This window comes from Hydractinia symbiolongicarpus, chromosome 15 (genome assembly GCF_029227915.1).
Source record: "Hydractinia symbiolongicarpus strain clone_291-10 chromosome 15, HSymV2.1, whole genome shotgun sequence".
Taxonomy (NCBI): domain Eukaryota; kingdom Metazoa; phylum Cnidaria; class Hydrozoa; order Anthoathecata; family Hydractiniidae; genus Hydractinia; species Hydractinia symbiolongicarpus.
In genome coordinates, this window is record NC_079889.1 from 10,215,860 (window position 1) to 10,241,710 (window position 25,851).

The 25,851-nt window shown below is 31.5% G+C and overlaps 1 long non-coding RNA gene across 1 annotated transcript; it reads left to right on the forward strand.

The window, feature by feature from the left end:
• The first annotated feature begins 6,005 nt into the window (after positions 1–6,005).
• On the forward strand, positions 6,006–21,507 carry LOC130628777 (uncharacterized). Its single transcript, XR_008981857.1, has 2 exons — positions 6,006–6,628; positions 17,894–21,507. It is a non-coding gene; the product is annotated as an uncharacterized LOC130628777 (long non-coding RNA).
• The last annotated feature ends 4,344 nt before the right edge of the window (positions 21,508–25,851 follow it).

Here is a 25,851-nt window from a genome sequence, read left to right on the forward strand (position 1 = left end):
ATTCATAAAAAATACATAAATTTTCTGTCGATGGCCATACCAACGTAATATCGCATAATACTGCATAATACCTTCATAATACTCTCTGTCGTTACATAAAAAATACGAAAATTTTCTGTCGATGGCCATACCAACGTAATATCGCATAATACTGCATAATGCCTTCATAATACTCTCTATCGTTCCATAAAAAATACATATTTTTTCTGTCAATAATCCATAACCAACGTAATATCGCATAATACTGCATAATACTGCATAATACCTTTATAATTCAAAAAAAGTACATAAATTTTCTGTCGATGGCCATAACAACGTAATATCGCATAATACTGCATAATACCTTCATAATTCATAAAAAACACATAAATTTTCTGTCGATGGCCATACCAACGTAATATCGCATAATACTGCATAATACTGCATAATACCTTTATAATTCAAAAAAAGTACATAAATTTTCTGTCGATGGCCATAACAACGTAATATCGCATAATACTGCATAATACCTTCATAATTCATAAAAAACACATAAATTTTCTGTCGATGGCCATACCAACGTAATATCGCATAATACTGCATAATACTGCATAATACCTTTATAATTCAAAAAAAGTACTTAAAATTTCTGTCGATGGCCATAACAACGTAATATCGCATAATACTGCATAATACCTTCATAATTCATAAAAAACACATAAATTTTCTGTCGATGGCCATACCAACGTAATATCGCATAATACTGCATAATACCTTCATAATACTCTCTGTCGTTACATAAAAAATACAAAAATTTTCTGTCGATGGCCATACCAACGTAATATCGCATAATACTGCATAATGCCTTCATAATACTCTCTATCGTTCCATAAAAAATACATATTTTTTCTGTCAATAATCCATAACCAACGTAATATCGCATAATACTGCATAATACTGCATAATACCTTTATAATTCAAAAAAAGTACATAAATTTTCTGTCGATGGCCATAACAACGTAATATCGCATAATACTGCATAATACCTTCATAATTCAAAAAAAGTACTTAAATTTTCTGTCGATGGCCATAACAACGTAATATCGCATAATACTGCATAATACTGCATAATACCTTTATAATTCAAAAAAAGTACATAAATTTTCTGTCGATGGCCATAACAACGTAATATCGCATAATACTGCATAATACCTTCATAATTCATAAAAAACACATAAATTTTCTGTCGATGGCCATACCAACGTAATATCGCATAATACTGCATAATACTGCATAATACCTTTATAATTCAAAAAAAGTACTTAAATTTTCTGTCGATGGCCATAACAACGTAATATCGCATAATACTGCATAATACCTTCATAATTCATAAAAAACACATGAATTTTCTGTCGATGGCCATACCAAGTAATATCGCATAATACTGCATAATACTGCATAATACCTTTATAATTCAAAAAAATTACTTAAATTTTCTGTCGATGGCCATAACAACGTAATATCGCATAATACTGCATAATACCTTCATAATTCATAAAAAACACATAAATTTTCTGTCGATGGCCATACCAACGTAATATCGCATAATACTGCATAATACTGCATAATACCTTTATAATTCAAAAAAAGTACTTAAATTTTCTGTCGATGGCCATAACAACGTAATATCGCATAATACTGCATAATACCTTCATAATTCATAAAAAACACATAAATTTTCTGTCGATGGCCATACCAACGTAATATCGCATAATACTGCATAATACTGCATAATACCTTCATAATTCATAAAAAACACATAAATTTTCTGTCGATGGCCATACCAACGTAATATCGCATAATACTGCATAATACTGCATAATACCTTTATAATTCAAAAAAAGTACTTAAATTTTCTGTCGATGGCCATAACAACGTAATATCGCATAATACTGCATAATACCTTCATAATTCATAAAAAACACATGAATTTTCTGTCGATGGCCATACCAAGTAATATCGCATAATACTGCATAATACTGCATAATACCTTTATAATTCAAAAAAATTACTTAAATTTTCTGTCGATGGCCATAACAACGTAATATCGCATAATACTGCATAATACCTTCATAATTCATAAAAAACACATAAATTTTCTGTCGATGGCCATACCAACGTAATATCGCATAATACTGCATAATACTGCATAATACCTTTATAATTCAAAAAAAGTACTTAAATTTTCTGTCGATGGCCATAACAACGTAATATCGCATAATACTGCATAATACCTTCATAATTCATAAAAAACACATAAATTTTCTGTCGATGGCCATACCAACGTAATATCGCATAATACTGCATAATACTGCATAATACCTTCATAATTCATAAAAAACACATAAATTTTCTGTCGATGGCCATACCAACGTAATATCGCATAATACTGCATAATACTGCATAATACCTTTATAATTCAAAAAAAGTACTTAAATTTTCTGTCGATGGCCATAACAACGTAATATCGCATAATACTGCATAATACCTTCATAATTCATAAAAAACACATAAATTTTCTGTCGATGGCCATACCAACGTAATATCGCATAATACTGCATAATACCTTCATAATACTCTCTGTCGTTACATAAAAAATACAAAAATTTTCTGTCGATGGCCATACCAACGTAATATCGCATAATACTGCATAATACTGCATAATACCTTCATAATTCATAAAAAATACATAAATTTTCTGTCGATGGCCATACCAACGTAATATCGCATAATACTGCATAATACCTTCATAATACTCTCTGTCGTTCCATAAAAAATACATATTTTTTCTGTCGATGGCCATACCAACGTAATATCGCATAATGCTGCATAATACTGCATAATACCTTCATAATTCATAAAAAATACATAAATTTTCTGTCGATGGCCATACCAAAGTAATATCGCATAATACTGCATAATACCTTCATAATACTCTCTATCGTTCCATAAAAAATACAAATTTGTTTTTGTCGATGGCCATACCAACGTAATATCACAGAATACAGCATAATACCTTCATAATACTCTCAATCGTTCCATAATAATATTATATTTTTCTGTCAATAATCCATAACCAACGTAATATCGCATAATATTGCATATTACCCTTATAATACTCTCTATCGCTACATAACAAATGCATTTTTTTGTAGATAGGCTATAACCAACGTAATATGCCACATTATTCCGCAGTAGAAACAAGTTTTCTCCCTGGAAATGACGTATCAAAATTTCTAAAGTAGACCAATTCATGCAAAGTGATCACATATTGAAAAAAACAACAATTGAGGTTGAGTATACATCCATTTACCAATAGAAATGATATTATGGCAAAATACTCTTCTGCGAAATGATACATGAAAAGTCCTACATTAAAAGTCCTCAAGCACGCCAATCAAGAGAAGACTTTATACTTTAAACTAAACAAACACTGATGTTGGATACACGTCAATACACAAAGAGACACTATATTTTGGACAAGTACCTTGCCGCGATATAAAAAAATAAAAGTTCTAAAGCAGACTAATCAATGTGTAGACTTTACACTGTAATTGAACAAATATTGAGGTTGGATACACATCCATCCACCAATAGAAGTCATATTTGACTAAATACCCTCCAAGAAAATGACACATCAAAAGTCCCAAAGCAGACCAATCGAAGGAAAAACTATTCACTATAAACCAAACCAACACTGATGTTGGATAACAATCCATTCACAAATAGACACTATACTTTGGACGAATACGCTTTCGCGAAAAGATGAAGCACGCCAATCAAGAGAAGACTTTACGCCTTAAATTAAACATTCAGTGAGGTTGGGTGCACATCTATGCACCAATAGAAACAATATTCTGGACAAATACCCCCTCGCAAATGACACAGTAAAAGTCTTAAGCCGTTAGATTTGAGGAAAGATGTATAGTATGCACTAAAAAGGCGGTTTTGTTCTGTATACACATGCAATAGAGACGACAGTGACAGCTTGGATAAAACTATTTAAAAAATGACCTAATAGATCTATTCAAATAAAGCCTCCCTAAACCAGTAAGTAAATGGGATATTCCACAATACATGGCTAAAAAACAACCTGGATGAAAGTAAAGGTCGAAATCCTAGCAGAAAAATTAAAAGAAGTCTGTAAATGTGAGACACATCCATACGTCATTTAAGGTAACACTTTTAGAAGTTGAGGTATGTGCAAAATAAGATCTGAGATATTTTAAAAGACCAATCAAAGAGAAAATTTTATACTTTACCCTGCACAAACACTTATGCTGGAAATACATCCATACACAAATAGAAACAATTTTATGGAGAAATACCCTCCCTGGAAATGACGCATCAACAGTCCTAAAGCAGACCAATCAATGCGAAAGCTTTACAATATAAACCAATCTGAGGGAACACGTTGCACTATAGAGGTATTGAGGTAGGATACAAATACATCCACTAATAGAACAGATATTTTGACAAAATACCAAAACTGCATTCTGGACAAATATTCTCTCGCGAAAAAACATATTAAAAGTCTTAAGGCAGACCAATCTGACGACAGACGTTATAGTATACACTGAACAAGCAGTAGTGCTTTATACCCATTGATTCATCTATAGAAACAATCTCTTGGACAATTACTCTTCTCTGAATAGCATGTTAGATGTCCTAAAGCAGACCAATCAAAGAAAGTGGTTGCAACCTTAACGGTTATTTTTATAGTATAAGACCACTGAGGTTGAATACATATCTATACACCAATAGAAAGATATGTTCCCATAATAGATGCTAAACAGCAGTTAGTATTCTGTACCCATCGATACAACACCAAAAACAATATTATAGACAAATGCCATCTCGTGAAATGACATATTAAAAGTCTCAAAGCATGTCGATCTTAGGGAAGTCGTCAAACAATACATTGAACAGACAGCAGTGTGCTATACCCACTCATACTTCATTAGAAGCGATTCTATGTTCATTCGAACTGACATTATTAGATGTCCTAAAACATGACAATCCGAGGGAAGACGATATACTATACATTAAACAAGTGGTATTATTCTATACTTATCCATACACCAAGAGATACGATGTTCTGGACAAATACCTTCCTGCGTAATGACACATCAAAGGTCCGAAACCAGACCAATACACTACACAATATAAAATCTTAGATCCTTTAAAAGGGCAAATAAATTCAAAGGAAAACCATCTTCTGGTCAGTAATAAAGCAGAAATGCTGGACCCATTCATAAGTCAATGAAAAGGAAATTTTGCGAGAATTTTTAGCTCCATTGAAATATTAGATGCCCTAGCAGAACAAGACAAATAAAATATATGTACGATACAGTAGACAAGCAGAGGTGGAATATACCCTTGCATACATCACTAGAAAGATACTTTTAAGAAATATCGCGCGCGAAGAAGATAACGTTCTAGCAGACCATTTGAAGTAAATCTTTACTTTTGCAAAAAGGCAAATCGGATACCCATTCATAGCTACATCACTAAAGAGATATTCTGCGAAAGTAACCAAACGCGGAAAAAAGTATTAAATGCTCAAGCACAATAATTTAGTGCCCTAACATCATAACTTCCCTTGTGTTAGGTTATAAATTATAAAACTTGGTATGGATGATATCTGTCACATGACAATTAAAAATCATGATTCAAATGCTGACTTTGTCAGAATTTCTTTGCGGACGTCAGCATTATTTCTCTTGCATTTGTGTAGCTTATGATAGATTTTTATTATTTTTTTTGTAAATATTGACAAAAATAATGTTAATTTTAATAATTATATAAACATTTTAGCTATTTTGGCTTACTTTAAGACCCTTCGTTTGAGGCGCCAACGCAGCAAATTTTATTCACATTTGAAAAGGGCAGTTTATTACTTTTTTTCTATTTCATGATAGATTGATGTTTACTTTTTCCATTTACAGTAACATAAATTTGTAAGGTTTAAACTTGACATATAGTTAGTTATAGTTACTTATCATAACTAAAAGAATATTTTTTACTTCAAAGAACTTTTTCCTACTTCAAAGAGAACTTTTTTCTTCAAAGGGGAAAATTTGTTATTGTTGCTTATTGAACATGTGTGATGATACTTCAGAGGGTTGATTGTAACAATAGTCAACGTAATTGGATCAATTATATGCAATTACGTCGTGTATAAAATGTAAAAACATATTTCACCCATATAATTGGAGTAATTATATGATCGTAAAAAGGTTAAATATATATGCACACCACCTGGCGAAATTGTCAAAAAGAGAATAAGAGCCCTGGGGGGTTGGATATCATATCTGAGAGCGCTAGGCCAACCAGAATGCCTAAAATCCCGTATCCCGCTTTGCAAAATCTAGACGATTAAAATAGAAGCGTCCGGTCACGTGGTCGATATAAGCCAATAAAAACGTCAGTCAAAGATTTTCACGATCCCGAACCTGCCCGAAATGCACTTTGTTGTATTATGCGGCCAGAAGGAAAAGAAAGGAACAGTCGAACAAGAAATAAATTATATAATATCAAAGAAGCATAAAAAAACAGTTCTTTTAAGAACTATTAAGAAGAATATAAAGTAAGTTTATAAACTATTTTTCTATCTGTAAGTCCCCTTCCATTTTTCGAGTTATAATAGCTAAGTAAGGAACTAAGAAATAAGGTTTATAATGCAAGTTTCACAAGTCGTAAATGTCAGATATAAAAACTAGCTAGTACGTAGGATAAAAAGCCTCTAATATATAATATAAAGTAACACACTATTCCTAAGTTATTTGTACAATGTGCTGTATAAGGGTTTTTTGTAAATATTATAAGCACAAGCACACAGAGGAATTTCATTGTTTACATTTTCAGCAGTATGCTCTTTTGACTTGGGTTATAAAATATGGGGGCTCTAGTCTATGTGAAGCAGTGTGATTATCAGTCCATTTTGTCACACAAAGGCATCAATTCAGACTTAATAAAAGTTTAAACCTCATTTTTTTATGGGAAGAAATCCACAGGAAAAACCTCTCTTCACCAAATCCTAGCATCTTTCTTCCTTCAACGCAAATGCCAGAGGCAAAAAGCTTACTGCTGAAAAGTAAACAAATGATGACAAACTCCATCTATTTACTAATACATTTACTAACATGCAGTTTTATAGGCATGGGCTTTACCAAATAAGGACGGGTGAGAAAAAATACAAATAAAAATTATATACAACTAAAAATCATTTTATTGGTTTTGGTAAAGTCACATAGCAGGACCATGAAATAGAAAGGTAAAAAAGGGTTAACTAAATAATGTATATAACCTGGAGAGAAAAATAGTTCATACCCATGATGGACTAATTACCCATAATTTCAACTACTGCTCACAGATATGTGCCATCCAAGGTCTTTGTAATTTGCAATGACAATGGCAAAAAAAATACTGTCATGTCTTTTCTATGTTTTTTCAATGAATGAGTGAACGACAAAAATTACTACTTAATTATTATCTTTTTTGACGCAGGGATGTGAGGTGATTCAAAATCGTTTTTTATTATCCACTATATATAATTATATTAAGTTAATTTAAAACCAAGAGCTGTCTAAAATATTAAAGTCGAAACAGTTGTTTTCTAAATTCTTTTGTTTAATCACAATAGCACAATGACTCCTATTTTTTTCTCCTGTTTTTACTAGTGGCTTCAGGCAATTGCTTTTAATTAATTCTGATCACTACTGACTTTTAAACTGAGTTCTTTTTTTTGTTTTTATTATTGAGACTTCAATACTAATGAATAATACTGATATTTATTCCTTGCAATTTTTAGACAAAATTGTACTGATTATGCATATATTTTGCATGCTTCCCAAACAAATATTTTTCAGGCTTCCCATGTCTTTTTTCAACTTCGTCCCAAAGATTTTTTACCTCTATGATGAATGTCTCAGTGGCCAAGAGATCCTAAAACAATTTTTCTCAACCCTTTTTCAATTGTAAGACGTGTTAATTTTTCTGTAAAAACTTATCTGTTAAAAAAAGGACAAACATACATTACTGTTGGATGACTCAACTTAATTAGTTGTTCTACGGCAAAGTTGATAGTAGCTTACGGTCCTTCGGCAAATCATTGTAAATTAACATTCAACTAACAAAAAATAACATTGATTATGTTCTATACTCATTATATTTTCACAAAATGGGAAGGGGAAATTTTTTTTTTTCCTTTTTGTTTTTTATTATTTTTTTGTTTTCATTGGTCGGTCAGGCCCATAGAACAATTAAGTAAGTTGCAGTTGCCTTACCACAGAATTAACAGTATAATTGTAGTGTTGTCTATACTGTTTCTTGTTCTATTTAAAACAGGAAAGTAATTACGTGGTAAATCATATCATTTTACTAAGACCTAAAAAATCTTTCAAGGAAATTTATTATGGAAGCCTTACACTGCCTTTTTTATATTTGTGCTTTGATTGTCTGTCTCCTCATATTCACATTTGTCAAGGTACTTTTACAAGTGCACATTTTAGAGATGTAGGTTGGGAATTATAAGTTTATACAAAACAGCGTGTTTTCAAAACATATACCATTGGTAATTTTATGGCTTGGTGAATTTACAAATAAGAAGTCCCTATAACTTTGTGTGACTGCATGAGCTGAAAGAACCCAAAGACATGTAACAAGAATTCAATTGATTTTCCAGAGTATAGCTAAGTTACCTCCTAAAGCAATGCACAAACAAACTTTTGGCGGAAAATCAATTACCTTTTTTTAAGTTTGTCACCACAAACGTGGATAAATTATATCACTGCAGAAAACACTAAAATATATTTAATAAAATGGCACTTTTCCTACCTTAAACTTTAATGTGCATTTACCAACTTTTTGCAGGCCTATCAATAATTCGCATAATTCTGAAATGAGAAACTAGCTGAGCCATTAATTGCTCCCCCAATTCCAAAAAAATTTTCTGCCTGAACAATATCAATTCATCTTACATGGAAATCAATGTTCCCTTTTTTATTATTTACAGAAAAAAAGAACCAAAATATATAAAAAAAGATAAAATAAAATAAATAAAAAAGACTGTGACCTTGAGGGAGCTATTTATTGCTCTGCTGTTATTTTCTTATTGATAGGCCTGTTTTTGTGTATTACTTTTATAGCTTTTATTTTATATAAATATAATATTTTTCTCTGATAAAAAGGGGGTAGCTAAAACATGTTTTTGTGTTTTGTTAAGGTGGCAATAACCCTTTTTTAGCTGTCCACATTTATTTATTTACTAAGTGTATTATTTATGCCTGTTTACATTTCCTAAAAATATAGGCCTCAATACATAATAAAATGATTTTAACTTGAAACCAAAATTGATGAGTCACCAGAAATTTCTATGTAAAAAATCCTTGTTTTTCAACGAGAATTTGTATTTTTTGTGACCTGGGAGCTTTTTCCTGCATTTTTATTTTTCATGTTGGAGACAAGTGGGGGACTACTAAACTTTTGAACCCCAAACACGAGAACTTAGTGTTTCAGCTAGGGACTCTCTCAGTATTAACTTTCTTGTCTCCGATAGCCGAAAAAATGTTGCAAAAATGAAATAAGTTTATTTTTATAGCATAACATGCTGTAAGAAAATATACAAAATGTAATTTTTATTTCAGAGGTTCTTAACCAGTTTTTCTGAACATAAAACGTAAGAAGTTAAATACAGTATACTGATTAAAGTTGTTTTCAAAAAAAATATGTTTGTTTCAAGCGAGTCATTTAGTAGTAAAATGTTGTTTCTTATTTTCTTTGTTTCGATGTGATGAAAACAAAGTTTAATGCAACTTTACTTAGGTTAATAATACTAATTGAACTATTTGCCATTATTGAAACTAAAAACTCTAAAAAAACATTTTGACTTTTAAATTTTGTCTGAATAAAATTTTTAAAGTAAAACAAAAATACTATCAAAAGTTAAAGCTTGTGCAGTGTAGCATAATGAAGATCGCCTAAATTCCTACATAATGCACTGTTTTTGTTATTAACGTTTCTTTTTAATAATTACTCATTCCTTTCTGTATAATTTGCAAGCACGCAGACTAAAGGGCCTGATACACTTGTATGATATCACTGAAATATATAATTTCTTATAATATAGCTTTAATATGTAGTTTTAATATGTATAATGTCAACACCTGGTATGTGTGTCATAACCTCGTAATTTGCAGCATAGCTATAATATTTAAATAAAATCAAACCAATTTGATTTTAATAATATTGTTGGTAATATGGTTTTGAATGCCTTTTTGTTTGTGTGATGATATATCTATTATCTGCTAGCGTTGTTGTGGCAACGATGGTATGAAAGTATCACAATACAAGAAATTATAAGTATATTGTAGAAAAATTATAAATTTATTGTAAAATATATTTAATGATATTATACAGGTGTATCCTGGCCTTAGATTAAATTAATTATTATAAGTTTTAATTTAAAGAGGAATTGTTAAGGTATTTTGGTGAAAGATAATAGTAATATAGCTATAAAATCGTGACAAGTGTGTTATAACAGAAATATATAAATATATATAGTGTGAAAACAATTTTATGTAACTAATTATGTACAAAAGAAATTCTGACTGCCACCTTAAGTTCAAAAGTTTCATCAGCTAAATCCATATCTGAGTAACTTAAGTGACCTTGCCCCCGCGGATTGTTAGTTTTCTAAGAACCCCTAAGAACAAGGCTGGCAATACTTATTTGAGCATCATATCCCACCTAGGTTGATAGAGTATAGATAAGTAATTTTTAACAACCTGTTTGTTAAAAGGAGTTTTTAATTGTTAGTAAAAGTCATTAATTTGAGCGTTTTATGTAACAGATATGATAACGAAAATTATTGTTTTTGTTTTACATCCGCACAATTTAGGAGGAAACTAAAAACACTATTCAAAATATTTATTCTTTTGGAAAATTAAATTAGTAGGCTCAGAACAATCATTTCTTCTTGTTGTACTTTATCTTTCCGATATCGTCTGGTTTCGTCTCGCAATATTGTTTAAATTCAAGCTAAATTAACAAAAATTGTCTTAAGTAAGCAAATTAAAAAAAAAATAAATCTTCCAAGATCAGTTTAATTTCGATACAGGAAAGACTCAATTCGTGTCAATTCCTTATATTGAGAGACATGATGATCCATAAGTCCAACTTGAAAAGCTAAAATGAACTAAATTGAAAATAGTTTATTTATTAATTCTATTTCATCTGGGTTTTATAAAAGCAACCTGTACGAGGTAGAAGTGATTTTTTTTAATTTTTAATTTATTTTTTTACTTGCTTAGCCAGTTGTAATGGCTGTTAGAACTTGGATCTTCTTGCTGAAATGAATGGTTTATTTTACTAAAAAACCTTGGATTAATCAGGGATCAAAATAAGAAATTTGAAAGGCAGGTGTGTAATCGACAGTATAAGGGAGCTTAACATGTTATCCATACAATTCAGTTCACTGGTGTGATTAATAACACATGGTGAGGAAAAAAAATTGTGCCCTGCGAACAGGATAAACAAACTAATAAACTAATACAAATAAAAGTTATATCCTGAAAGTAATAATTTGCGTGATTGAAAAAAAATATTAACAGTAAATTTCGAAAAATGGTGGAGATTGATCGAGTATGGAACAAACTCGCACTCCAAAGAAAGTATTTGTTGGGTGTGCTTCACTTCATTTTATTCCCAGAAACTTGAAAATTATAACTTAGAAAGAATAACAATTACTGACTGATCACCAGGGTAAGAATGAGAAAAGATGGTCAGTCATAACTCAAGTTTTGGTTGGTCATGACCGATGACTGGTAGTTATTTCGATTCCTGTTCATTGGCATAAAATTTCTGTTTGTCATTTTGTTTTTTATTTAAATAAGAGCTGTTAAATTGACTTATCTTCCTTGTTTTAAATATATAGTTTTCCCTGGTAAATTAAAAAATTATGAAAAGTTATTTTTATGTTGAACATTAAACTTTGGAAATGTTTAGTAGGTGTATAGCTGCCTTCTCTAAAAATATTAATGGTTCTTAAAGTTGTTTTTATTATCTTTAAAATTAACTTGACACTGTGCAACAGTAAACATCGGTAATGGAAACATGATCTCTTGGGATACTCCAAAAAAAATTAAAACAAAGCTATTTTATTAGTTGTAGAGCAATCTATATCCAAAAACTTTTTAGCTGAGAAGAGAAATTTTTTCATAACATGTAAAAACCTAATTCTAAAGTTCATTTATATTCAAAAGAGTTATTGTGGAGTATTAAACATATGGACCCTTGTCCCCAGGTTTTTTTGTCTTTTTGATATGAGAGAAGACAACGAAAAATACCTTGGTATGATTTAGTGATTTTTCGCCAATATATCGCCAGATTATGCGAACACGTTAATTTATGCGACTAACAAAAGCGGAACTCTAATTTATGTTCCAGAAAATATGCAAGAAAAATTATCTTGGTAACTGTAATAAGCGTCTTTCAATTTTTAAAAAATATGTTCCTTTTTTTAGCAGGTTACATAATACTTTAATATAGTTTAGCTAGCTAGTACCTAGCTAGGTAAACTCTATTAAAAAAAAACTCTGAAAACTTATGAAAATTGTAAGGTTTCAAATCAAATTTATGAAAAGATTTTTTATTTTTGTGGTGTTTTGAACCATGAAAAAAACAAAGAATTAAAGAGAAGGATATATATGTAGACAGCTTCAGATATCATAAAAGCTTCCCTTAGACATTCTGTTACGTAAAACAGCAGAACCATTACAGGATATTTTATAGAATTATTTTTGCAAGAACTAATTATACAAAACATTTTTAATTTCAATAAGTCCTAATAAATAAGCTTATGCCACATCGTGCAGAAAGTCTGTAAGATTGGTAGCTCGCCTTCTAAAAGTTTTGTTTACTTACTGTTTGCATTGTTCGTTGATAAGATGTCTTGTTATAATGACGAACATTACATAACCTTTACAAAGCTACAGCCATATATAATATATTTTATCGCTTTTTTTACATTCTTTTCGTCAAAAATTCAGTAAAAAATCTTTCTTACTTTTTATATAAAAACTTTGATTGCACGACATTTTTTTAAGTCATTTTTTGTTTGAATTCTTTCTTTTTTAAAGACGGGATTCTATGAAAACTAACTTTTTTACATTTCTCCGATCGATTGGTTAAATACATACAAAAACAAACAATTTAAATGTAAACTATAAGTTTATATTTAATATATATATACTCTCCAACTTTCTGCACAATGTGTCGTCATTATTTATAATCAGGTCCAGTCTTAATGAAATCGTGCATGTCTGTTTTTTTATGAGAAAAAAAATAAATATGCGAAGGCTAGTACAACAATTTTAAATAAGGAAACAAGTTAAGTAAGCTGTTTTTTATTTCTTATGCTTTTTCGAGTACGTATAAAAGGAAAAAGAAAAAAGTGATTTTCACTGGAGTTCCCCTTTAACAAAATTGAGGAGCTTTGATAGTGGTGATTCAAAATAAACAATATAAAAACTATAAAAAAATAACCAAATGTTAAAATTTTTTTCAGATGATTTGAGAAGAAAAATCAGGACATTTAAGGAAAATTTAGGTGACCTTTTGAAATCAGCATCTTTTTAAGTTGTGAGTGGGTTGATTTTACCTGCCTCTGCATAAATACGGTTAAGGTATATATTATTGAAATTCATAGATTTCCCCTTTTCTTCTTTTTCTTGAAGAAATTCATTAATTTAAGTAAGTATTTGGTAAATTTTTGAAAAAGGGTCCCCATAAGTATATATATTTGTAAGATTTATTTTTGTGGCGCCATAGATTAGTGGTTATAGCTCTCGTACTCTGTGCGAGAGACCGGGGTTTGATTCCTCTTGACGGCGATTCAACATGGGCGAGTGAATGTTACCATAGCCCTGGGTTAACCCAAGCCATGTGAGGGAAATTGGGAAGATGGCACACTGTGTGGGTCTGCGTAGCTCAAAATGAGGCCAAATATATTATTGCATTGAAACACCATGCCTAAAACAAATCACGACTGGTTTACTTATATAATATATTATATAATACCGAATAACATGAAAACGAGATTACTTATAAGCGAATTTTAAGTTTGCAGCGAAGTAGTGCAAACATGGTTTGTTTACTTGCCATATTTGCCAAGTTAATTTGTCATACAGATTGTTATAACCATTTGGTGATAATATGGGATAATAGTATGCATCACTGGGCCATTCTAATGCTTTTGTGTATTATTCTTGGTGTTAAATGAGCTAGGTGTTAGCTAGATTTGAATATAATGATATGGGTAGCTAGCTAGTTGGCTTGTTGACTTGTTCCAAACAAACGTAAAATTTGAAGCTGTTTACAAAAATTGGTGATGTTGCTGGTATATATCCTGTGTCTCCAGTGTACCTTTTTTTTAAACAACATCTGTGAAAAAAACATTAGCCAGGATTACATAACTCACATTTTACACATTTGTGATTTCAGAATTAGTATACTAATTTAATTTGGTGGGGAATGTTGGACTTTAAACTTTCCTTGGAATGTTCTTGCTTATTTGTGTCACATTTTAGGCCTCTATCATAGATTATATTTGGTAAAAAAAATTGTTAAAAATTCCAAAATATAAGGTTGACAAAAGGGATGATATCCTAATTCTTAAATTTTGTATTCAGAGAGTTACCATCTTGGTATTTTTCAGGCAAATGAAATCGTCCAGTGATTTCACTCAGTCAAAAACATTTTTCCTTAAGAGGATCACTTCACGAAACAATTTAAAAATTGTTGCTTGAAAAAAAATAACTCTATGGTTACTGACGTACTGAGTAAAAAAAAAATTTCTCTAAAATTTTGTCCACGGAATGCTTGTCATATCGAACTTTAACAAATGAAAACAATGTGAGTTTTTTTTGTGGGGTCAAAAACAAAAAAGAATGCCATGGAGATTATTTTCTGTAAATAAACAATTTGAACAATTCTGCAAGATTAATTTTCAAGATTTCATGAAAGAAACCAAAATATATTAGGACCTGGCTTTTACGAACATTGAGACTGAGATTTTGCCAAAAATTAAGCACGTTCGCAGCTGAAATCCAGACTTTAAAAAGAGTTTACTTTTTTATATATATACACAGATTTATGATAATCTCTATACTCTATCAATTCATATTACTTATAAACTGTAAGTTTAAGGTTAAGGCATGAATATACAAAAAAGATGTGATATTTTAAAATGCTTTTAATTCACCAAAACTTTATTTTGATATATTAATGTATATATTTTTAGAAAGCCTATATGATTACCTATATTTATTTATTAAGAAAAAATAAAATTTGAAGGTTTAATAGACACAAAAAAATTACCCCTCTCCTAGAAATGCAATCTCTTTTACAAAACTACTAATTTCTGAAGTTTGCTGTTTGCTTTTTTGTGATCACAAGACATTGATCTAAAAATGCTTTTTTAATTTTTTCTTATTGTTTTTTACTTTTGGAGTTATTTAGTATTAAAATTTTTTCCACAATTTTTAACCTCCAATTGTCAGAATACTCATCATAACTTGCGTTCTACTCATTCTCTCAAGAAGAAGAAAAAAGCTTTTTTAGATCAAACATTCCTCTCCACGCTAAGCGTGCTTTCCATCCCACATCCTTTATAGTTTTGTAAAAGAGATTTAAAATGTAAGTGATACTCTCTTAAAAATTTAACACTGTGAAAGAGCTTTTAAGTTTCTTACAGAAATTTTATACTTCTGCATAATAATTGATCACTATGGTAACGACTATTTGTATGGGCTTTTTTGACCCTTGTAAGTATGGGGGGGGCATAAAGTGCCTGCGGGCTGTAACTTTTGTTCAGTTTGGTTTTAAGTGACAAAACTTGGCACAAAGAAGCATCAATATGTTGTGACTTAATTAGTGACAAAATATTTAAGTTGATATGTCATCACAGGAAGTAATGACATCATAATGAGACAATGGTTGAAGAAAATATGTCTTTCTAGGAAATTCTTGTTTTTTATTTTTTTTAAAAACTATTTACAGTACTAGTCATTAAGAAAGTAATATAAGAATGTAAGATATTATCAGCAACATTAACAGGTGGTATAAAGACAAAGGCTTTCTCTAAGGAGAAAATGGAAATCGATCAGAATTCAAATCATCAAGAATTTTTTTTAAAAAATTATATTTGTGAACCTTAGTTTTAGTAACTCATGGAATAAAACTTAAACAATAAAAATAGAGAAATAGGAAATTAGTAGCGTGTAGTAGAGCGTAGTAGAATGTATTTCTCTGTAGTAAAGCGTATTTTTCTGTAGTAGAGTGTAGTAGCCTGTAGTAGAGCGTATTTCTCTGTAGTAAAGAGGCGTTCATAATGGTCTCGCACTATATACAAACGAAAAATTATCGTGACATCTTCGCACAAAGAGATTCTTATCAGTACATCACTTGTAGTTGGTAGATAAGCAAGGGATGATGGCCGATACGCCGGTGGTCATCATAATATCAGAGACAAAGAAACAAATTTAGCAGACACGCCTAAATATTCATTTTCAATTTCACATCCTGTGTTTTACTGCGCTTACCCAACAAGACATGATCCGTTTGTGTGAGCCTTAGAGAATACATTACAAGCAATGTATGTCCTAAATACCATGAGTGTTCACTATTATGCTTTGTATTCATACATCAATCGTCAATTCCTCACAAGTTACTTTGGGGATATTAATTTTGCTCTTGATTGTTGAATGTCTAGTTGCGGTTTTATGAAAGAATAGTCGAAATTTCTATCTTTGAGCTGGAACGTGAACAACCAGTGTGTAATGTCATCCATACTTCATAATTTTCAAGTGCAGAAATTGTTACTTTAAAATTGCTCTACCATGTTTAGTATTTGCGAAAACACTACAAAAGTCTTCATGGAAAAAATAAATGAAGCCTTTTCAATGTAGTTTATATGTTCAAACGCGATTCATGATAGCCATTCACTTGGTGAAGCAAAACTAATTTGGATATGTTTACATCCTACAAAGAGCTTTTTCTCAGTAAATCAAGTGTAGTTGGCAGATAAACAAGGCATAAACGTTGATTTGCCAGTGTTCATCATAATATCACATACAAAGAAGCAAATTTAGAAGACCCGCCTAAATATTCCTTTTCAATTTCACATCTGTTCTTCTGCGCTCACCCAACGAGTTCGAAATACCCTCAATGCTCAATGAACAAATACAACTGGTAAACGAGACGGAAGACAACCCATTTATCCCAGATGCCGAGGAAATGATTGATGCGGCTCCCTTAGAGACGATCGTAGACAAGGACGAAGAAGGCAATAGTGATATTGAGATCGATTAGTGTTTGTTTTTATTATACTTTAGAAATATATGTTGTGTTTATTAATATTGTTGTTTTTATTTTTAGCACACTAAGACTTTTGTATAATTTTATAAGTCCCCTCCCATTTAACCCCCCGCCACGCCCCTCCCGAATAAGCCCTGTCCCCCAAAACCCATTTTGACAAATAAGCCCCCAGGGGCCTAATCGATCATTAATGGTAGACGTAATAGATCTTTCACGGTTGCGCAAAGCATTCTGGGTAATCACTATGACAAAATACAACACCGCTGCTAGCAGGGATGCGAAGTTTATGTGGTGGCGTGGTTTTCCTGTTTATACAAGTTAATTTTTAATCAACTCTTATATATTTTACACAAAAAAATTAATTAAAAAAGCTAAAAAGTTAAATCAAGTGAGCTTGATGGCTTCGGTTGAAGATATTAAATGTTTGCAGAATTTTTTAGAACTTTCTATGGCTGAACTTCAATTTTTCCTTTCCCAGCGTGGGCTTCCAACATCTGGATCACATGGAACGTTGGCTGTAAGAGCTCTGATTGCTCATGAGCAAAAAGTAGAAGTAAAAGCCACTGCTGAACATACAATTTGCTTCTGCGTAACATGCGAAAAGACATTTGATTCAGACGAAGAGCTGACTTGGAATGTTTGGAAGGGTAAGTCGGTTTAAAATAACTGAAACAAATACCCTTTTTGGTTGGTTCGTTTTTAACGTAATTTCGAACGTTTTCTTCTCCCTTTAAAATTTGAACTGTACATTCTAATTTAAGTAGTTGTGGATTAAAATTTGCCATACACTCAATTATAGTGCCGTATTTTTCCTGCGTGCGCAGAAATTGAGGTAACTTTTCTGATTAGTTTGTTTACATTTTTACCTCCATTTCTGCGTGCGCATCGGGCATTACATAATCACTTAGATGCGTGCGCAAGTAAATATCAGGACTGTGATTCCATGTATTGGTATTCCATCTAATCATGTGCAAAATTTAATTGTTGTTTTAAAGATGAGAATAGATTTCAGCTATAAAATGGCTACTGACCGGTTTTGATTCTGCCCTGTAAAATACAAAGCCATTTGTCAGGGGCACAGACCTCACAAGCTTGGTCTGTACTTTTGAGCCAGGCTTTGTATTTCACAGTACGTTATCAAAACCGGTCAGTATTTGTTTATTAATGATTAGGCAGACGTCACAAATATTTGGTGTTAGAGTCACCCGACTGACCCTAATTTTTGATCGAAATTTTTGATATACTGAGTCGGAAAAACTAAAATGACAAAAAATATTATACGCTTGTTGTCTCTCCACAGCGATTGCAGCGATTGTTGTGCTTCGCTTTAAAATGTGAAAAGTGTTCACGCGGAAACTGCCGGAGATGCCAAAGTTATCATTAAATATCGGCGATTTAATGGCGCGCGTTAATGGCTGGATGGTTGGATAAAATTTTTTGAAATTTTGAGTTATCATTCGCCGATCTACCGACCGACTCTATTTTTGGTGCTCAAATGACTCTAACACCCGATATTTGTGACGTCCGCCTTATGTAATTTGGATGCCAGCTATCGTTCAAAGTGTTTCCACTCTTTGAAGGCTTGAAATGCATAAAGAACTGTCAATTCTGAATTCCAGCTTGTATTGAGGCTTTCGGTGGTAAAGTAGCTGTATATTTATTTTTACTATAAAGCCAATGTTTAGCTAGCTACTAATAAAAAGCCTGTAATTAGTAAGTTAAAAAGAACACCCACTGTGCTGAATGATAAAAGATAAATGGGCTGTGGTATTTCTTTTGAATAAACTTCACTTCTTTTATTCTGAACTTCTGGTAACCAATTAAACCGGGGCTATGGTAACATTCAGATTCACTCACCCATGTTGAATCTCCATCAAGAGGAATCGAGCCCCGGTCAGAGTACGAGAGCTATAACCACTAATCTACGGCCCCACAAGTAACCTCGAGATTTCCTCCTTTACACAAACCAGGGTTTCAAATAACCTGGAAAATACTTAAACTTGAAGTATAGACCTATATTTTGAAATTTTAACCCCCCCTGACGGTTTTTTTTTAATAACTCCTGATTGCTTTGTTATATGGCTATGATACTTACTGAGTTTTAACATTTATCTATTAGACACCTGCATGCTAATTTTTTAGGTCCCATACCTTTCAGAGGCTTTGATATTGGCCATTACTCGAAACTACCCCTAAAAATCTCTATGAAATCCTTATAATGGGGAAAATATAATAACTCCTGTTAGGATTATCCTTAGAACTTGAAACTTGCAACACAACTTTGTTTTATCAAGAAGAATCATTTGGAATAATTTGAACACGTGACTAATTCGATTTCCCGATTTTGTCGGATTTTACCCGAAAATCGGAAAAAACGGATTTTCTGGAAATTTTTGGCAATTTTTTATCCGATCCATGTAAAAACCGGAAGATATGTTAAATAACTTTTATTTAGCTTTCAGAAACTTCAAACAGAATGTAAAAATTCGCTCTAGAACAAAAGTAATTATATTTCAAGCAGATAGTGGCATTTTAAAATCGGAATCCGCCCCCCCCAGTCATAGTTTGTGCGAAAAACCCCGGACCGAATAGGGTTAAAACAGATGATCATTCCAATTTATTTTTAAAAAAATTATAATTTGTTAGGATTTGTGCGTTTAATGTTTACAAAATCAAGATTTTTAATTTTAAAAATGTTACCACAAGATTTTTAGTTCCGTAAATTCTCAGTGATCTGCTGTTATAGGACCAAAAAATAACTTTTTGAGGAAAATGATGATAATAGGTATAATTTACATATAAAAATTGATTCTTTCCAGTATACAATTTCTGGCAACAATAACTTGCGCTGTTGATTGTCATAATACTTATTACTGCCATTCATTGGAAAGCCATGCTATTAATAGTACACATTAACTGTGGAAATTTCCTATTAAAAAGTTTAAATTGGTGTTTTTTTTTTCAATTATCTGCTGAATAATAATTTTATAAAAAGATTAAAAAATAATTTTTTGAGGAAAACGTTAGTTTTTAAAATCTGATGTGGTGGAAAAGTAGGCCAGGGTTGATTTTTTATATAAAGAGAATATTTTTTTAAATATAATTTCCACCAACATGAAATGCAGCTAATTCCATACTGAATACATGTTCTGAAAGAGCTGGCACATTTATATTTATTTTTGAAAAAAAGAGACAGTGTACGTCATCTATTCAAAGATATCTGAGTTAAGCATATAATTATATTTCTGTAGCCTGAGCTAGATTGAATTTTGTTAATTATTTTGAGTAAGCTTATTTTTTAAAGAAAGACAAATAGTGCTGTGTGTTCACTTAGTAGTAGGAATACTTTTTGCCACTTGAAATACAATTGATCTGAAGATATTTTTTTGTCTTGTATGAAAGAAATTTGGACAATACTTTAAGGCAAAAACTTCTATTGTTCTTTGCTCACGTGATCATTATTGGGAAATCTTTTCTTCTTTAATGTTAGATGTGGCCATGCTGGCTTTATGCATATTGGTTGATTTTAATTCGGGTTGCACTGAAAAATTATTACTTCGAACCTCTTCTGTCTCACAAGGGAGAAATTAATAATGATGCAAAGTGATGAGGTGTCTTTTACTGGCTCAAGCAACGTTCTTAGCAAAATATTTATTTTTTTTAAGAAATAAATATACTTAATCGCTTTTTTTAACATTCTTTTCGTCAAAAAACTTTATCATTTGCTTCATTAAAAAATCTTTTATACTTTACAAGCCAATTTATTTTTTTTTACAGTTCAGCAATATTTTTCCTCTGCACGCGCTTTTTTTGCGCACAAATGTAAACAAATTTTATGTAACGTTAAAATTTTCTCCGTGATGGAGTACCATTGAAATGCGTGATATAAAATCAAATATGTTCGGGCTAGATAATTTGTTAAAACGGGGTATTATTATTGTATAAATAAAAATCAATCTTATGATTATGGTAAGTCATAAATGTGTTGCAGAAGCTACTGACTTACAAGTGGTTGTTTTGACAAAGCTGTTTTAGAAACTGCATTATCAGCATTACATGCAGCCATTATAAAGTTACAAAGATTGAAGAAAATGGGTACATTTACCTCCTGAAAATACTTGGCATGTCCTTCCATCAAAAAAGCTTCTTTTTTGAAAAACAAAGAATAGAAACTTGAGCGCTACGAAAGATACATGTGTAACTAGAAAGCTTTTTTGTCGGAGTTTGTATTGGAAATTCGTATAATGTTCTCTTATTTAATATAAAAATGTACAAAACGTTATTTGGTTGAGTTCTGTGGATATAAGTACAAATATTGAGATAAGAAGAAATGAGAAACTTTAATCGCGTTCACTAGCTAAAATGGCATTTTTACAAAGTAGCAGAGTATCTTAATATGGAAGTTTATTTCCTGCAGATATCTTTTAAAAGAACTATCTGTGAAGTGCGCCAACCAAATATAAAAACTTTGATCGCTTGGTAGATCACCTGCACAACGTATTTTGTTTAGCCGTTTTTGAGTTCTATTTTTTTCACAGACGGGATTCTGTGAAAACTTACTTCTTTACACTTCTCTGATCGATCGGTACATAGAAACACAGAGCAACTAACCATTTTTTAAAGATTTAAACGTAAATTACATACAAAAAGCGATTTAATGTAAGCTGTATTTATAGGTCTTAACATGCGCTCGCTTAAACTTTCTGCACGATGTGATGTCATTATTTATAATCGGGTCCGGTCCGTAATGAAATCGCGCCTGTCTGTTTTTTATGAGAAAAAAATTGAATATGCGAAGGCTTGTACAACAATTTTAAATAAGAAAAACAAGTAAAGTAAGTTTTTTTTTGATTTCTTATGCTTTTCTGAGTACGTATAAAACAAACAAAAAAAAGAAAAGTGATTTTTACTGGAGTTCCCCTTTAACTAGGCTAGACATGTCTGAAATCTGTACAATACTTGTTAAACTGAGACAGTGTAGAGATACTGCTAACTTGGTACCATAATTATTCAAATAAGTAGTCAAATTTTTATTCAGTATATTGACTTTCAGGAGGGATGTTATATGTACAGGTAATATTGCCAGTTGAAATACCCCTAAGTTGAAGTATATCCCTCTTTTCAGTCAGCTAATTTCCTACCTCAAGGCTTTATTGCGACTTATGCTGAAAAATTGAATAAGCAATTTCTGAAACTTTTACATCCTGTTTTAATTTATAACAGTCGTGGAGTGGTGGAATTAGTTTTACAGTGTAATGATTTTAAAAACTAGATAAATTTCTGTTGTTTTAATTTAATGATGATGCGCAATGTTTTTTGTTCACAACTCTTCTCGGGATTTTTCTGTTCTAATTTATACTTTGCTTTTTATGTTAATCAATTTGGTGGTAATTTTTGCTGTTTTTTTTGTTTGTTTTTTTGTATTTCTAATGCAGGTAAAACCAAAAAAAACTTTGATGAAAATGATTCTTGGAAGAGTGGGACAAGGAAGTTTTCTGGTAACAAAATTAGTTTTGTGTAAATACTGATACTATGTGTGACCTTTTGTATTTCTGTGTTATGTTATTTAAAAAATATTTCCATTGTTGTAAAACCATGAAAGTTATTGGTTCGAATCCAATCCATCTTTAAAAGGTGGTAGTTCAAATGGAAGAACAACATGGTGTGTAATTAGTTTCATACTGCAACAAACAATAATGCAAATCAATTCAAAAAATTTTACAAACAAATGTTTCAAAAAAAGAGGTAACTATAAGAAAAAAAATGAAAGAAGGAAATTTTTTAATTTACTCGGGATATACGTTCAGTTATTCAGGTTTTGCTGAGCTATAACTACAATCATGTTCATAAATTATTGGAAAAACGGCTTTTGAGGCTTTTTTCAGAGTTTCCCCCCTCTCCCCCAACAGTCAGTGTTGATTTTGTGTTGATTTGTGCCCCAAAATACTGCCGGCGACTCTGGAAAAGACCTCCAACCAACACTGAAGAGTGGGGGGAGGGGGAAAGTGGTTTTTCCAAAACTATTATGAACATGATTGTAGTTGCCATGTGAAAATCAAATCCAATAAGTAAAATTTAGTTAAAAAAATAATTTTTTGAGGAAACTAATTTATCACACCGCAGTTTGTAACATGTAATTGGTAATAATGTAATAATGTAATTGGTTCAAGAAGCTTGAAAGGTGGATATATTTTGGATAAGGTAGAAGATTGGATTAATGAATTAAAGATGCTGAGTAAAATTGCTAAAACAGAGTCGCAAGGGACATAAAGTTGTTTTATCAGTGGCTGGCTACAAGCATAAATTAACATACTGTATGCGAACATACCACACATATATAATTATTGGAAGAAGTACTCGTAGTTATTAATTCGAATTAATACCAGCACTGACGGGAGGTATTAAAGTAAACAATAACGAGAGACAACTGCTGTCACTCCCGGTTAAACTTGGTCGTCTTACGAATATTCTAAAACTTATCACAAATAACTGAATATCTTGGTAAACAAATAAAAAAACAGACTCGACAATATGAAGAAGATCCAGAACTGAAACAAAAGAAAAAACAATCAAACAAAATAAATTGCTAAGATTAGTGTCATTCTTGATCATGTCAGAAGTGAAATGTGTAAGCAGGAAATCAGACTGAACGATATCAACCAGGAAGCAGTGTATTTAGTTGACTGACTACCTTCAAGGAACGAGAGATACACAATTAACAAGCTATGCTTCTGGGCTCAGATTCGAATTTCAAGTTCACAATTGATCATGCTTTGTCATGCAAATAATGTGGCTTCCTTTCGCTTAGACAATGAAATCCGTAATGTCACTGGGATGTAACTAAAAGAGGTTTGTCATGATGTACGCATTGAACCGTGTCTACAACAGTTACCTGGTGAGCCATTGAGCCAGTGGACAGCGAATGTTTCTCAGGAATCGAGAGTTATGTATGCACAAGAGGCTTTTGGAACACTGGTCAAATGGCATTTTTAGATGCGAAGGTGTGCTACCAAAAGCATATGATGTAAATAAAAAGGAAAAAAAGAAAAATTACAATAAACTTATTTTGCAAGTAGAGCATGAAACTTTAACGCCACTAGCGACATCCGTGTGTGGCGGAATGGGTCGCGTGTGTCGAAAGTTCTATACTCGGCTTTCCGAAATGATTTCTGAAAAGCGTAAACAACATTTTTTAAAACTTTCGGCATGGATATGACGTAACATTTGTTTTGCGCTTATCAAGTCTATATGCATATGTGTTCGAGGAAGTCGATCAGTCTTTTCATCTAACCTTGTCGCATCTCTGTCAGTGGATCCTAAAGTAGTTCTGCTACCTTTATATATCATACTTATGTCGACATCAACTGAATAGCATTTTTCTTTTAATAAAGCGGCGATATTTCGGTATAGAAAAATTATAACAAATTATTTTATTAAAATGTATGTACAGTTGACTCTCTCTAATCCGAATCTCAAGGGGGATAATTCTCTTTCAGATTACAGAGAGTCGGATAGTAGAAAGTAGATTATGAGAGTTTCTTAAGGAAAATCGACGCTGATTTTTAATTTGTTCGGATTATAGTTAAAGATTCGGATAATAGAGATTCGGATTGGAGAGAGTCAACTGTATATACGTTTTAATTAAATATAATGTTCAAAAAAGGACCATAATTTTTTTGTAACATACTGTGTGCTTCTATGCTACCTTCGTGTAGTATGGATGGAGCATGATGACGGGTCTATTCAGAGCAATACGCTAACTATCTTGTGAAATGCCTTAGTCTATTAGAATTACTAAAACCTTTTAGAAATAACTCAACAAATTTTACTGTTTTGCAAAAAAAAAAAATGCTAGAGTACTATTTCTTTTTAGGAGTCAAAATATACCCAATATTAGCTAAATCAAATTCTATTCATACTATTATTACCTAATAGCTATTTTCAACCGGTTATTATGAGAAAGTCGTAGCGTTCAATGGCTAGAGAGCCTTAAGAACGGGCCTAGGACAGCAGAATATAACTTAACTTCGTAGCAACCATAACAGTCATAACTCAATTTTATTTAGCTAGTTACACTATATTAATAACTATGTCCCTCCAATAGTTTTTCTAACAGCTACGAACAAAAAAAGTCCATATACATTTTTATCATTTTTGTCATAAGGTTTTAGTTTTAAAAATATTGAAAGTTCAAAATCACATTACCCTGCTTCCTATGAACAGCAAAAAAAACATATGATACACACAAGTATTTTTCTAAAATATCGTTTTTATTTGTGTATGTATAGTTATTCAACTCTACTGCTTGTTTCAATATCTCTCTTTTGATAGATGTATGGATAGGTGTCCCACATTTCTTCATTTTTACTGCGTCGAATAAATTATTCCGTGAATTGAGCTGTTAGAACATCTAAGGTTGGCGTGCTAAATATTTTA